The 6,000-nt window shown below is 41.5% G+C and overlaps 1 pseudogene; it reads right to left on the bottom strand.

Annotated features, from left to right (window-relative positions):
* Nucleotides 1-4,795: 4,795 nt before the first annotated feature.
* On the bottom strand, nt 4,796-6,000 carry LOC123805365 (annotated as a pseudogene).

A 6,000-nucleotide genomic window follows, 5' to 3' on the forward strand; every position in this document is an offset into this window, starting at 1 on the left:
TAAAAGAAACCTTAGAGGCAAGAAGGTGCTGGAAAAAAGTATTCAGAGTCAGGAAAGGCAAGGACCTACATCCAAGATTACTCTATCCAGCAAAGCTTTTATTTAGAATGGAAGGACAGAGAAAGTGCTTCCCAGATAAGGGCGTGTTAAAGGAATTCATCACCACCAAGCCCTTGTTATATGAAATGTTAAAGGGACTTATCTAAGAAGCAGAAGAAGATCAAAAACTATGAACAGCAAAATGACAACAAACTCATAACTATGAACAACTGGACTGAAATAAAACAAAATAAAAAACTAATCAAACAACTAAAACAGGAACAAAACCTGAGAAATGGAGATCACATGGAGAGTTTTCAGTCTGGAGGGAAAGAGGAAGAATGGGGGTGGGGAAGGTACAGGGAATAAGAAGCATAAATGGTAGGCATAAAATAGACAGGGGGAGTTTAAGAATGGTATAGGAAACAGAGAAGCCAAAGAACATATATGTACAAACCTTGGACATGAACTAAGGGGCAGGGGAGGCCAGAGAGCGGGGGGTACAGGGTAGAGGGGGGATAAATGAAAGAAAATAATTGGGAAAACCCTAACCCTAACCCTAACCCTTATTTCCTATCCAGATATCTTCTTCAGTGAAATACCTACTCAAATCTTATAAATTGTACAATGATCATTGAATTTTTTGTCTTATTATTGAATTGTAAGAGTTCTTTGGATACAAATATCAGATATGTTTTGAAAATATTTTCTCCCTATGAGTTATCTTTTAGTTTTATTAAAACATTTAGGAAAAGCACCAAAGATCTGGGTGGGATAGGAATGGTAGGGAGGGAGGAGGTTTCAACTTACCTATCCCATTGTCCCCCTCCACACATGTATGTACATGTACAGACTTAGCAGCTCTCCTGAAATTCCAGATTCCTTTTCTGGTTGTTGCTGAAGTGAGGAGCCAGGGGCTAAGCAACCTGCAGGGCCTTGGTTTTCTATGACCTGGTTTGTGGCCCAGAATTTCCAGCATTGTCATCTGCCACTCCTCCCATCTATAGTTTAGGGTCCTGCCACCCTAACCTGAGGATGTACAGATCATCTGGAGGTTATTGAAAAGATGTTAAAGAGCTGGAACTATCTGGCTGGAGATATTTGACAGTCATTGATCATATTTGCAAATAACAATGTATATAATCTTTCAGTTAAAAAATGTTGACCTGTATCAGTCTATTATGTAGTTCTTATGGAATAAAGTTAACTTTTTCCCTAGTTATCTAATGAGACTGATAATACTTCTAGTTGTTTTTCTTTGGCACAAAAACCTGACTCCTTAAAAATGGATTAGAATTTATCAGTGAAAAAATTGTCATTTAGTTGCTTAGCTAGAACTGGTTTCTGTATTTATTTTTTGGAAATATGGTGTAGTTTTTATCAAGTAGAGGAAAAGAGAATCTAGCTGCATGATACGAAAGTTTTAGCCTCAGCAGTCCCACCCTTACCTTCTGTGATCTCTCTATCAGGGCAAACTCAGGGGGCCTCCCTAATCGATGTGCACCCATTTTTTTTTAAGAAGAAAGAACATAATCGATTTTTTTAAAAAATAGATTATGTGGCTTGAGTCAAAATACTTTTTAGGAATTTATAGCCAAGTATGCATTAAATGTTATATTTTAGTGTCACTTTTTAATTTTCATTTTAAAACTTAGACACAAACTTCACTGTTACTACTACTGTTATCTTTGTAAAATATAAATTACATTGTTTATTTAACTTTGTTTTTCCAGGAAAATATATTTAATTATATGTACAAGTCGATCTACTAGAAAATACTGAGTGTATGAAAGTAAAGTTGAGTCCTTGGATCCCACCAAAGTCATTCAAGGAAACATATATCTCTGAAATCTGGTTCAGGGGCAATGAGCCTGTGGTCCATGGTTTGTGGTGGCCAAGTTCAAGAAGTTTAGGTACTGTACCTGATTCCAACATCCAGCTACTAGAGGGAGACCTGCTTCAACAAATCCAACTCCAGGCCTAGATGGGAAATGGGCCCTCTGGTGTTTTGGGAGCAAACCAGAGGAATCCCCATTTTCCCTGAGACTGTCCTGCAGCCAATTATGTGTGGGTGGGGCAAGAGGATCTGAGAAACCAGCTCTTTCAGGCGCAGCAAGTCAGACACTAGCACCCAGGGACTTGTGAGAGAAGAGAGCTCTACTGTCCCAGGGCTGGATCTCAAGAGGGTTTGAGGAAAAACCTTAGGCTCCTGTACCCCTGGGAAGTTTCCAGGAGTAGCCATGGCTCAGGTACCAGGAGAGATGTAGGCACCAACCTTTTGGCGTCTGTGGGCCACACTGGAAGAAGAGTTGTCTTGGACCACACATTAAATACATTGTGGCATGTAAGCACAAAAAAATCTCATACTGTTTTAAGTATCTACAATTTTGTGTTGGGCTACATTTATAGCCATCCTGGGCAGCAGGTTGGGCGCCCTGCTAGGGAGTAAAATGAATGGTTCTCCAGGAGCTTTCAAAACTCTGGGTGTGCAGAAGGGACTGGTGGGTGCCAAAGAATCCTAGCTGCTCCTTCAGAGACTGCACTCAGGAGGGAGGTGGTACAAGTGTCTTCACAAAGTCCAGATCTGCTCGCTGCTCAAGGTGTCTTTGGGATCCTTGGAGGCTCAGTACTTGACTCAAGGGTGGGTGGCCTGAGGGGACCCTCAAACCCCAGAACTTCTGTGGCTGTCATGTGGCCTCCTGGCCGTACCTCTGGCTCCTCCTGCACTCATATTTGACAGCCCTGGGTGCTTTTCTAGGGAGTTAGCTTCTGCTCCTCAGTGAGGACGCAGCACCCCCCTCAAATCAGTAGACCTGAGGGAACACAGAGAGGAAGGCCAGCGCAGACCAGAAGTCCTAGGCGGCATGCAGGTGGGAAGGAATGGCCAGGTGGTACCAGGGTGGTCTCTCTCCCCCTGTGCTTGCAGTGTGAGGCAACCTCAGTCAGCTCAGCTCCTGGATAGAGCTGGCAGCCACTTGGAGAAGCTGGTGCCCAGAAGAGCTAGTGAGCCTCTGCACTTGATTGAAAGAGGAGCTGTGATCAAGGAAGGGGAAGAGTGAGAATCCTGAGAGGTGGGAAAAGTGTCAGTAATGAAGAAATCAACTTAACCTTTTTTGTTTGTGTGTATGAATCAACTTTGAGCCAGGCAATATATAAGCACTAAATCTAATCTTCGCTTACATCTTACATGATTGTAATTTTATTCCCAGTTCATGATGTACTATGAGGAAATGGGCTAAGTAAAGAGATTGTTATTTTAACCAGTGCTTTCTTATTACAGTAGAAAATTCAGAATTTTAGCCTGCATTTGTCCGGAATTTGTGCTTTCCTGCCTCTTCCTGATTACACTTGCAGTCCTTCCTCCCCACTAGACTGTGATGGTGACAAAGTCAGAAATTGTTACTTTCATCTCATGCATCTCATGTATCCCATGCAACTAGGAAAAGGCTTACAGAACAGTAGATGCTGAATAAATTTGAAATGTATGAATTAAAATTATGATTCACTGGCAGAGGTATAAAAATGGCAAACATTGTCATTATTTTCTGACACTGTAATTGTAGGGTTATAAAACATAATGAAATATTTTACTAAGACATCAAGGAATAAGATAAACTCTCAAGTCTCAACTGTTTTTATATATAAAGAATGCAAGTGATTATGTGATGCTAATGTCCATGAGCACAAAAAGTGAAAATAGCCAGGAATGTTTAGAAAAGGAAAGTGTAATGAGATGGCATTGGCTTTAAACAGATTTTCACTATGTCACTAAACAAACTAATTAAAGCAGTGTGGTACTAGAACATGAATTAACAGACAGATTAATGTAATAAAATAGTTATATACATATACACACATGTATGTAAGGTAATACATCAAAATTGGTGGGATGGTAAAAATGTGATTTATTTGCACATAGAGTATTAGCAAATGGTTGTGGTGGAAACCAGAATAAATTCAGACATGGCCTTGGAAACTGGTGCCAAGAGTCAAAGGAGACTTACTCTAAAGAGCAGCCAATTTAAGTGAAAAGGGGGAGTTTAAAAAATGATTTTTCTAATTTTTTAAATCAGTAAGAAAAATCTCATGGTCTCTGAAATAAAGATATACACAGAAATGCTGCTGCGCACAAGCCCTACCCACTCACAGGATGGGGAAGACCAACTCTTTACATCAGAGAGAGAGTAGGGAGACAGCTATGTGGGGCTTCATATTTTTTTTGTTTGCTTTGCCAACTTTTTTTTTAATTAATCTAACAAATAGTTTCATCCACAATAGCAACTGTGGTAAAAACACCAACAATTTTCTTAAGAGCAACTATCTTACTTTCAGTCAAATTTTCCACTGCCCAGTTCTAGTGCAAAAGTCCTGAGACAGTTCCATGGAGAAAGTACATTGGCTCAGGGTGTCCCTACTACTTCAGACAGACAGAACATGTGGTTAGTAAAACTTTTCATCTCAGAATACTCAGTCCCTGCCAGTGGGCCGTCCACAGTCAGATCATCTCATTGTTTATTCCAAGAGCCTTAATTGCATGGGGTTTTTCTCCAGGAGTAGGGTGTGGAAATGGGGAATAGGAGAGCCAGAAGGTCCTACACAGATAATGATTTTTCCAACAAGTCATATTTTCTTTTGAGGAGGGAAGGATAGAAAGAAGAAAATGTAAAGAGATGGGGAAGAGCCTTTAATTTTCTGTCACTGCCAAGGACTTTTGTTGGGAAGCTCTCTGTCCCACCATTTTGGGAATAAACAAAGCTCAGATGGAGTCTGAGTCAGAGGTGACCCCTGAGGAAGATGAGCTGCAGCTGCTGTCCTCACAGTCTTCATCTTCTTCCCCACTGCTGGAGTCTGAGGAGCTACTCCTTTCTGCCCTTTCCCCACCTTCCTTATTTTCTTCTGATCTGCATGAGACATGAGAATGGGCCCCTCTAGTCCCTGATGATTCTGTCTCTGGAGCCTGGAGCCCCTGCTCCTTCTTGCAGAGCCCTTCTTGCAGAGCCCTTGCTGAAGGACAGAGCACATCTGTCCTGATGATCTTGGCGTCCGGGCCTCCATTCATGTGCTTAGTATAGGTCCTCTCTCTGTAAGCAGTGTATTCTTCAGGGAACAGAATCTTGAGCCAGTGATCCAGGTCCACCCTGTACTGTTTCTGCAACTCCTCGGCTTGCTTCTTGTAATGTTGCTTCTGGCTCAGTGGGACTCAATGCCAGCATCTGCCAATCTCCACCATGTGCTCCCTCGGGGGCAGGTCTTGCAGCTCCCTACTTGACCACAAATCCTGGTGGAACTTGTGGTATTCATTCACTGGGGGCTTCTTGTGCTCTCCATGGAATTTTATCTTCCCAGAAAAATAGTTTTCTGAGGGAGATTTCACTTTTTCCACATTTTCCTGAAATTTCTTTTGGGCTTTGGTTGGTCTCTTAGGCACAACAGAAGTCTTGGTATTCTGGACTAGATCAGGGTGGTCCTTCCTAAACTGAGCCAGTTTCTCCTCAAACTCCTCTTTCTCTTTCTGGAAGTCTTTAATGTATTTCAGATTCATCTGTTCTGGGAGGTCCTTGTATTTCTTAGACAGGACCTTGGTCAGCTCCAGGTTGTTCAGCTCGGGATACATTTGGGAGTACTGGGCCCTGTTCTCCAAGAATCGAGGTAAGCAGTCAGGGGCTTCTTGGGTAAGTCAGGATGCTTCTTGCATTTTTTTGTAGAAATTTTTAACATATTCTTTAGCTTCCAGGACTAATTCTTTCAGTGAGAATCTTTCTCATGTTATATGAAATTTCTAACCATTTGAGATTGCACTTTTCTAGAATAACTTTTAAAAGCTACTTCATCCCAGTCCATCTGTGAGTGGGTTGTTTTGAATGTGTAATTATCATTGGGTGCAAGGTTATTCTCCATGCATTCTAGTACCTTTACAATGTCCTCTTTACACCAGTTGTTTTGGCTATCAGGCAATGTCAT

The sequence above is a fragment of the Phyllostomus hastatus genome, unplaced genomic scaffold, assembly GCF_019186645.2.
Source record: "Phyllostomus hastatus isolate PE091 unplaced genomic scaffold, TTU_PhHast_1.1 phas_scaffold_317, whole genome shotgun sequence".
Classification (NCBI taxonomy): domain Eukaryota; kingdom Metazoa; phylum Chordata; class Mammalia; order Chiroptera; family Phyllostomidae; genus Phyllostomus; species Phyllostomus hastatus.